Source organism: Mus musculus, chromosome 4, assembly GCF_000001635.26.
Source record: "Mus musculus strain C57BL/6J chromosome 4, GRCm38.p6 C57BL/6J".
Lineage (NCBI taxonomy): Eukaryota > Metazoa > Chordata > Mammalia > Rodentia > Muridae > Mus > Mus musculus.
Genome location: NC_000070.6, coordinates 71,419,802 through 71,430,481, shown reverse-complemented (window position 1 = coordinate 71,430,481; position 10,680 = coordinate 71,419,802).

Sequence of the window (10,680 nt, the reverse complement as noted above, 5' to 3'; positions counted from 1 at the left end):
TAGTACCAAAATGGAATATATCTTTATTATTTAGGAATGTGATCATTCATGAAATTCAAAGTAGAGAAAGGAAAATGAATTATTTCTAATATATTTGTTGCCATGTGTGTGGGTGAGTGTGTGTGTGTGTGTGTGTGTGTGTGTGTGTGTGTGTGCATGTGTCTGTGTGTGCATGTGTGTGTCCATAGCATGTGCTATGGTGTGTTTGAAGGAAGGTAATTGCATTCAGTGACCATAATAGAATCTAATTCAAACCCAGATCCTCATGCTTGCAGATCTTTTTCCAACCCAGCTCTCTCCTCAGCCCTTTACCTTTCTTGGTAGAGAGCTAAAACAAGAAATGGACGTAATCCACATTGGCCGACATGTATAAAATTCTCACTGATTTGTGTAATGCTTAAGCCATAATCCTATTATAAATGGAAAAACTCCCGGGGGGTCCTTGTTATATATAAACTCTAAAAGAACCTCTTTAAATACTTTGTCAACATTTTGAAAATGAGGTACAATAATCATAAACAACTTGAACTAGAAGTGAGCTAACAGCAGCATACAGCCTGGAAGCCATATGTAAATGCTCACATTTCCACGTCTTGTCTTTTATCGGGAGGCTAATTGATGCTTGAATACATCAAACGAATCTTACAAAGAAGATAAATATTCATAAGTGGAAAAGTCAGCAATGTCTGAGAAGCCTGGAATAGCCTTCTCCCTTACAAGTCTTACTCTTCAGTACCTTCCTCGTCTATCACTGTGTTATGTAAAGTGTAAGTTTGGTTATGTCTATCTCTTTTTCTTCCACTTCATCTCTCTTTTCTCTTTCTGGTAAAACTTTTTTTTTCAGGTAGGTAAAGTGTGTTGTGCCTTTCTATTTTATTCTTGACAAACACTTAAAAATAAAATTTAATATACATTCTTCAGTTAGTTTTTTGAAGGGTCTCTGGAAAAAAGCACAAATATAAGACTGTATGAGCTATGCCTGTAAATAATTACTTGCCTTACACTGCTAGCGTGGTTTTCCTTTAATACCACTCTAGCCCAACCTTGGAGTCCTTTTTGAACATCAACTTTGGAAAATATGATATAAATACATCTCTGTGGTTTGTAAAACGTTTCAAACTATTATTCCAACTCTTCTTAACAGAAATATATTTTACTGCTAACATAATAATTGCCAATTGGAGCATTCCCTAACTCAACCATAACACAGGGCCATGGTTCATTACCTGCATACCCTCCACTTGCCAAGCCAGGGGCTGCATGTGGATATTCCAAATGACTTCATAAAAACAGGAGCACATTCTGTTAAGCAGTGATTAATTCCTACAGCAACATGCGCTTCCCTGTAGCTCTTTCATGATGGATAGCACGCATGCCCACGTTGGCCAGCTCAGCAAGTGCCCAAGGGAAGCATCATGGATGTCTCTTCTCACAGGCATTTGTGGAATGGATTTACTTACCTTGGGAAGAGACCTACAACTTGAATTGTGAAGGTGTTTTAGGACTTGTCCATGAAGTTGCTCAGGAGGAATAAAGGACAGTTCTTCTCCCATAAATATATTCGACGGTTTTTATGATGCTCACTTGATCATTACACCCATGAAAGCAGACAAGCAGACTGGGACAGCTGCTTGTTTTGTTTTGTTTTGTTTTGTTTTGTTTTGTTTTGTTTCTTCCATCCATGGCAGGTCTTTTTGTGTTTTTGAAATCCTTTTTTCATTATACAAAAGTCTCTTCTAAGGACACACATCAGTAGCCAGATCCAACTACAGCACAGCACAAACAGGATGCACTCAGAAACATGGAAGGGTACAATTGCTATCAACATTTCTGGGCACTGCTTTCCAGTTGTAAATGAGAATTCTAGTGCCTCTGTGACATCAGACCATGTATTTTGATTAAAACATTTCTTTATTGAATTTTTTATGGGCCCATTACTTGAGTCCCTGGGTACATACAAATATTTTTTCTGGACAATGGAATTCAGCAATGAAGTGGGACTGGGCCTGGAGTCATAAAATAGGAAATATTAAACTTAGTGGCTAAGGAGTGCAAAATGTCCTAAACACAATCAGGCCAAGCTATCCCTGGGGCCAGCTACTCTTTGAGTGAGATTAAATGCTTAGGGAACAATAAGAATAACTGAATAACTGAATACACAGCTCATAATAGCCAGCTCTCCCACTTCTCTATCTCTTTCACTCTTTCTCATTTTGTTTTTATTTTTGTTTGATTGTTTGTTTGAGATTTATTTATTTATTTATGTTTGAGACTGTAGCATTGGCTGGCCTGGAACTTGCCCTGTAGAGCCTCAATTTGCATGTAATATGTGTCCTCTATCTCTCTCTTACAAGTACTGGAATTATAACTGAGTACCATTGACACAGTATTGGTCTGGGCCATAAACATTTACCATTGTTAGAGATTAGTCATATTCTTGATTTTGTGAAAAATGTGGTCTAGGAAACGTCCTGATTTTGACAGAACTATGACAAGTACTGCCTGGATTCCTCACTATAGATGAAGAGATACCTATTGGGCCTTTATACAGGGCCAAACACATGAGGAAAAATAATGTATTGAAAAGTCCTTTTATAAATAACAAATGTGGTCAGCCAAAAGATGTGCTCTTATTCGAGGATGCAGACTATGGAAAATGTTTACAAAGTTTGTTTGTCCTTTATCTCACTTAGAACGAATTCTGGCCATGGTGAGAGGGGTATAGCAGAAGTGCCTAGCACATACCATGCTGAGGGCTAAGTGGCTATGTCCTTTTCTTTCTTTTTTTTTTTTTTTATATTTTTATTACGTATTTTCCTCAATTACATTTCCAACGCTATCCCAAAATTCCCCCATATACCCCCCCACTCCCCTACCCACCCATTGCCACTTTTTGGCCCTGGCGTTCCCCTGTACTGGGGCATATAAAGTTTACATGTCCAATGGGCCTCTCTTTCCAGTGATGGCCGATTAGGCCATCTTTTGATACATATGCAGTTAGAGTCAAGAGCTCCGGGGTACTGGTTAGTTCCTTTCTACAAGGCTCTAAATTGAGGAAAGTTGCTCTAACTAACTGTGGTTGTAAATAAAAAATTACACCCATTTCATAGATTATTGTAGAGGAAATAACTGTCTTCTTATTTTGGTTTATTAAGGTCTATTACATGGTTTTAAACATACGAAGGGCATTTAAGCCAAATAAGTCATGAAAATCTTAAGAGAATATTGACTATCTTGATTAAGAATGGCTCTCTTTTCTGTAGTGTTTGTGTGTATATGTGTGTTTGTCAGTGTTTAGATGAAATTAGACAATTCTGAAACAAAACTGCAAAGCTAACCCAAAGCAATGACAAGTCAGGAGAATATACTTGACCAGCTTTAACTCTTTAATAAACAAAGTCAAGATTCTCATAAAGACAGAGGGATTACATACAATTGGAGATCATAAAATACCGCTGTGAAATCATCGCAATTTCTAAAGTATCTGCTAAACATAGTTCATGTTAAAGTTTTGTGTTTCTCTCTTAAGAAAAGAAATGATGTGTGAAACACACAACATACTATATTCTCACCAAGGACCAGGAGATCACTGCAGGAACAGGGACAAAGGACACCTGCCTGACCATCAGCTGGGGTTCATTGGGGTAGGCGCCGCCCCAGTGCTATCTCAGTGGAGGGTCCCAGAGGAATCTCCACGCTGCCAGACCAAGAGATCACTGGCACCCTAGTACACCAGGGATCTTGAGATCACTGCCAGGAGACACAGCTGAGACCTAGACTCCTGGACACCTTCCCTGACAGAGGAGAGTTGGCCACCAGGAAGGGCACTGATCCCAGGAATCAGGAGGGGATCTAAGCTAGAGACCTCTGTGCACCTTTCCTGCAAGAGGAGAGCTTGTCTGCAGAGAGTGTTTTGACCACTGAACACAGGAGAGAGTTGGTCTTCCAGGAGTGATGACAGAGGCTACAGAATCACAGGAAGATCAAGCTCCAGACAGAGACAGCTAGAACATCTAACACCTGAGATTACCAGTTGGCAAAAGGCAAACGAAAGAATCTTACCATCAGAAACCAAGACAACTGGGCATCATCAGAACCTAGTACTCCAGAGCAAGTCATGGATACCCCAACACATCCAAAAAGCAAAACTCAGATTTAAAATTGAATCTCATGATGGTGGCAGAAGATTTGAAGAAGGGCATTAATAACTCACTTAAAGAAATTCAGGAGAACACTGCTAAACAGGTAGAAGTTCTTAAAGAATTACAGGAAAACACTGCTAAACAGGTAGAAGTCCTTAAAGAAGATACACAAAAATCCCTCAAAGAATTACAGGAAAATACAATCAAAGAGGTAATAGAATTCAACAAATCAATCCAAGATCTAAAAATGGAAGTAGAAACAATAAAGAAATCACAAAGGGAGACAACTCTGGATATAGAAATCAGGAACCATAGATGTGAGCATCAGAAACAGAATACAAGAGATGGAAGAGAGAATCTCAGGTGCAGAAGATTCCATAAAAAACATAGAAAAAACAATCAAAGAAAATGCAAAATCAAAAAAGATCCTAACTCAAAACATCCAGAAAATACAAGACACAATGAGAAGACCAAACCTACTGATAATATGTAAAGATGAGAATGAAGATTTTCAACTTAAAGGGCCAGCAAATATCTTTATCAAAATTATAGAAGAAAACTTCCCAAACCTAAAGAAAGAGATCACCATGAACATACAAGAATCCTACAGAACTCCAAATAGAATGGACCAGAAAAGAAATTCTTCCTGACACATAATAATCAGAACAACAAATGCACTAAATAAAGATAGAATATTAAAAGCAGTAAGGGAAAAAGGTCAAGTAACATATAATGGCAGACCTATTAGAATAACACAAGATTTCTCACCAGAGAATATGAAAGCCAGAAGATCCTGGACAGATGTTACATAGACACTAAGAGAACACAAATGCCAGCCCAGGCCACTATCCTCAGCAAAACTCTCAATTACCCTAGAAGGGGAAACCAAAGAATTCCATGACAAAACCAAATTCACTCAAGATCTTTACAGGAATCCAGACCTTCATAGGATAATAATGGGAAAACAACAAAACAAAGATGGAAACTATGCCTTAGAAAAAGTGAGAAAGTAATCTTTCAACAAAACTAGAAGAAGACAACTGCAGGTACAGAATCCAAACTCTAACAACAAAAATATCAGGAAGCAACAATTGCTTTTCCTTAATATCTCTTAATATCAATGGACTCAATTCCCCAATAAAAAGACATAGAGTAACAGACTGGCTACATAAACAGGACCCAACTTTTTGCTGTTTACAGGAAACCCACTTCAGGGAAAATGACAGACACCACCTCATGGTAAAATGCTGGAAAACAATTTTCCAAGCAAATTGTCCAAAGAAAAAAGCTGGAGTAGCCATTCTAATATCGAATAACATCGACTTCCAAACCAAAGTTATCAGAAAAGACAAGGAAGGGCACTCAATACTCATCAAAGGTAAAATCTTCCAAGATGGACTCTCAAATCTATGCTCCAAATGCAAGGGCATCCACATTCATTAAAGAAACTATAGTAAAGCTCAAAGCACATACTGTACCATATACAATAATCGTGGAAGACTTCAATACCCTACTCTCATCAATGGACAAATGCTGGAAACAGAAAATAAACAGAGACACAGTGAAACTAACAGAAGTTATGAAAGAAATGGATTTAAGAGATATCTACAGAACATTTTATCCTAAAACAAGAGGATATAACTTCTTCTCAGCACCTCATGACACCTTCTTCAAAATTGACCATATAGTTGTTCACAAACAGGCCTCAACAGCTACAAAAATATTGAAACTATCTCATGCATCCTATCAGATCACCATTGATCAAGGCTGATGATCTTCAGTAACAAAATAAATAAGTGAAAGCCAACATTCACATGGAAGCTGCAGAACACGCTACTCAATGATTCCTTGGACAAGGAAGAAAGAAAGAAAGAAATTAAAGACATTTTAGAATTTAATGAAAAAGAAGCCACAACATACCCAAACTTATGGGACACAATGAAAGCATTTCTAAGAGGAAAACTCATACCTGTGAGTGCCTCCAAAAAGAAACTAGAGAGAGCACACACTAGCAGCTTGACAGCACACCTAAAAGCTCTAGAACAAAAGGAAGCAAATTCACTCAAGAGGAGTAGATGGCAGAAAATTATCAAACTTAGGGCTGATATCAACCAAGTGGAAACAAAAAGAATTATTCAAAGAATCAACCAAACCAGGAGCTGGTTCTTTGAGAAAATCAATGAGATAGATAATCTCTTAGCCAGACTCACTAGAGGGCACAGGGGCAGTATCCTAATTAACAAAATCAGAAATGAAAAGGGAGACATAACAACAGATCCTGAAGAAATCCAAAACACCATCAGATCTGACAAGAAAAGGCTATACTCAACAAGACTGGAAAACCTGGACGAAATGGACAAATTTCTGGACAGATACCAGGTACCAAAGTTGAATCAGGATCAGATTAATGACCTAAACAGCCTCATATCCCATAAAGAAATAGAAGCAGTAATCAATAGTCTCCCAACCAAAAAAAAAGCCCAGGACCAGGTGGGTGTAGTGCAGAATTCTATCAGACCTTCAAAGAAGACCTAATTCCAGTTCTCTTCAAACTATTCCAGAAAATAGAAACAGAAGGTACTCTACCCAACTCATTCTGTGAAGCCACAATTACTCTGATACCTAAACCACACAAAGATCCAACAAAGAAAGAACATCAGACCAATTTCCCTTATGAACATTGATGCAAAAATACTCAATAAATTCCTCACAAACCAAATTCAAGAACACATCAAAACAATCATCCATCATGATCAAGTAGACTTCATCCCAGGGATGCAGGGATGGTTTTATATATGGAAATCCATCAATATAATCCACTATATAAACAAACTCAAAGACAAAAACTACATGATAATCTTGTTAGATACTGAGAAAGCATTTGACAAAGTCCAACACTCCTTCATGATAAGTCTTGGAAAGTTAAGGAACTCAAGGCCCATAACTAAATATAATAAAATCAATATATAGCAACTAGTATCCAACATCAAACTAAATGGAGAGAAACTCGAAGCAATTCCACTAAAATCAGGGAGTAGACAAGGCTGCCCAGTTTTTCCATATCTATTCAATACAGTACTTGAAGTCTAGCCAGAGCAATTCAATCACAAAAGGAGATCAAGGGGATACAAATTGGTAAGGAAGTGGTCAAAATATAACTATTTGCAGATGATATGATAGTATATATAAGTGACCATAAAAGTTCCACCAGAAAACTCCTAAACCTGATAAACAGGTTCAGTGCAGTAGCTGGATATAAAATTAACTCAAACAAGTCAATGGCCCTTCTCTATACAAAGGATAAATGGGTTGAGAAAGAAATTAGGGAAACAATATCATTCACAATAGTCACAAATAATATAAAATACCTTGGTGTGACTCTAACTAAGGAAGTGAAATATCTTTATGATAAGAACTTAAAGTCTCCGAAGAAAGAAATCTAAGAAGATCTTAGAAGATGGAAATATCTCCCATGCTCATGGATTGGCAAGAGTAATATAGGAAAAATGGCTATCCTACCAAAAGCAATCTACAGATTCAATGCAATCCCCATCAATATTACAACTCAATTCTTCACAAAGTTAAAAGGTCAATTTACAAATTCATCTGGAATAACAAAAAAACCTAGCATAGCAAAAACTATTCTCAACAATAAAAGAACCTCTGGAGGAATCACCATGCCTGACCTCAAGCTGTACTGCAGAGCAATTGTGATAAAAACTGCATGGTACTGGTAAAGCAACAGACAAGTAGACCAATGGAATAGATTTGAAGACACAGAAATGAACCCACATGCTGCAGACCCTTTGGGTTCCTTTGTCTGCATGGAACAGGTTTCTAGTCGCCGGTGGGCAAAGCATCGGATGAATTTGACAGACAGATCCACACAGGAGAGGTTGTGTTGTCTGAATGTGTTTTGTCAAGTCGAGCATCAGCCTTTTTATGCAGAAGACAATAAGGAAGTTGGGTGACATACCCACAAGTTACAAATGAGGTAATCGGAACTTACATAAAACAGAGGAATGCAAACACAGAAGGTCTAATGGGAACCGCCTGGGATAGAATTCATTGTTAACAACTGGGATCAACAAAGGCTCCACCTAAGATTCGCTTAATCTTAGAAGCCAGGGTCAAGGGCTTCATGCCCTTACCATAGTTCCTATTTTAGACTATTGCATAGTCCACCTTCCCCTTAGGCCATTGTAAATATGTGTGTATGGGTGTAACTCTGCTATAGTTCTAAGTATCTATTCTGGTTTCTCCTTCGGTCTGAAACTTCCTTCTTCCTTAGTGATGGTAAATTCCTGTGTAAGGGAGTGACTTAGCTTTTACATTCTTACTGAATTTCAAGCCCATGGTCTTGCTCAAGGATGTTCTAGAACTGTTGGAACACTGGCGAAAGGCTTTAGCTATGTCAGAATTTAATCTTAAAAGGCACTCATAATAGGATAATACTAAAAGAGAGCACGTTGATCCATGCACTAGACTAACACGAGAATGAAAAATTAATGTATGGGTTAGAGAAAATTCCAGACTCCAAGAGCGAGTTTCTGTCAAACTATTTTGCCTCATTGAAGCCTCATTCATTCTAAGCCTCTTGGCTTGTCAAGCTGACTTGACCAGAGCACGTGACACCCACATACCTATGGTCACTTTTCTTTGACAATGGAACTAAAACCACCCAGTGGAAAAAAGACAGCATTTTCAACAAATGGTGCTGGCACAACTGGCGGTTATCATGTAGAAGAATGTAAATTGATCCATTCTTATCTCCTTGTACTAAGTTCAAGTCTATGTGAATCAAGGAACTCCGCATAAAACCAGAGAAACTGAAACTTAGAGAGGAGAAAGTGGGGAAAAGCCTCGAAGATATGGGCACAGGGGAAAATATTCCTGAACAGAATAGCGATGGCTTGTGCTATAAGATCAAGAATTGACGAATGGGATCACATAAAATTGCAAAGCAATTTTCAGTAAGGCAAAAGACACCGTCAATAAGACAAAAAGACCACCAATTTGGGAAAGGATCTTTACCAATCCTAAATCAGAAAGGGGACTAATATCCAGTATATATAAAGAACTCAAGAAGCTGGACTACAGAAAATCAAATAACCCCATTAAAAAATGGAGTACAGCTAAACAAAGAATTCTCAACTGAGGAATATGGAATGGCTGAGAAGCACCTGAAAAAATATTCAACATCCTTAATCATCAGGGAAATGCAATTCAAAACAACCATGAGATTCTACCTCACACCAGTCAGAATGGCTAAGATCAAATATTCAGGTGACATCAGATGCTGGCGAGGATGTGGAGAAAGAGGAACACTCCTCCATTGTGGTGGGATTGCAAGCTGGTACAAGCACTCTGGAAATCAGTCTTGTGGTTCCTCAGAAAATTGGACATAGTTCTACTGGTAGATCCAGCAATACCTTTCCTGAGCATATACCCAGAAGATGTTCCAACCTATAATAAGGACACATGCTCCACTCTGTTCATAGCAGCCTTATTTATAATAGCCAGAAGCTGGAAAGAACCCAGATGCCCCTCAACAGAGGAATGGATACAGAAAATGTGGTACATATACACAATGGAGTACTACTCAGTAATTAAAAACAATGAATTTATGAAATTCTTAGGCCAATGGATGGATCTGGAGGATATCTACCTGAGTTAGGTGACCCAATGCCAAAAGCACACAAATGTTATGCACTCACTGATAAGCAGATATTAGCCAAAAACGATCCAAGATACAATTTGCAAAACACATGATACTCAAGACAAAGAAAGAGAAGTAGAGTTCATTCTTATAGGAGGAATAATAATGAAGAAACCATTTCAGCCCCAAGAATGTATGGACCAAATTTTGTCCTAAAAAATTCAATGAAAAACACACAGCTGTAATTCAAGATGCAGAGTTACTGAAACTCAACAAAAGTACTCTTGATGTCCATGAGTTGTCCCACAAAGCACACAGCCACCAGTCTCAGTCAAGCAGGGATGGTTTATTGAGCACACACCCTAATACCGATCATACCAGGAATAGAGTTCAGATTTTCAGAGCTAAAGCTATGACAAAAATCATTTTTCTGGCTTGTAAAGGAACACACAAACACACACACATACACACAAAACATAGTGAGCTCATATGCATGTGCTGGAAGTGCTGTCTGGTGGTCAGCTCTGATTCAAGCCATTTTAGACATAACAGTTCTTATTGAAATTAATTTGATGGGTTCTATGTAAAGCTTTTTGGAATTCCTTAAGATTAAAAACCTCAGAACATATGGAACATAACAGGATATGTAATTCATATGACCTTGTTCTAAGTCAAGCTATTTTCCTGTGTCAATGACTGCCAGGCATATTACAGAAACAATATGGTGGGCATGGAATAAAATGGCTATAGTTATGCCAGGGGGCAGACCTTAGCAACACATGATTTCAATAACTCACTTCCTTCATCACATGGGTCATCTGAAGAGAAAATAAATAAGTTATCATCAAAATTAAATGGCATCATACATCAATCATATTT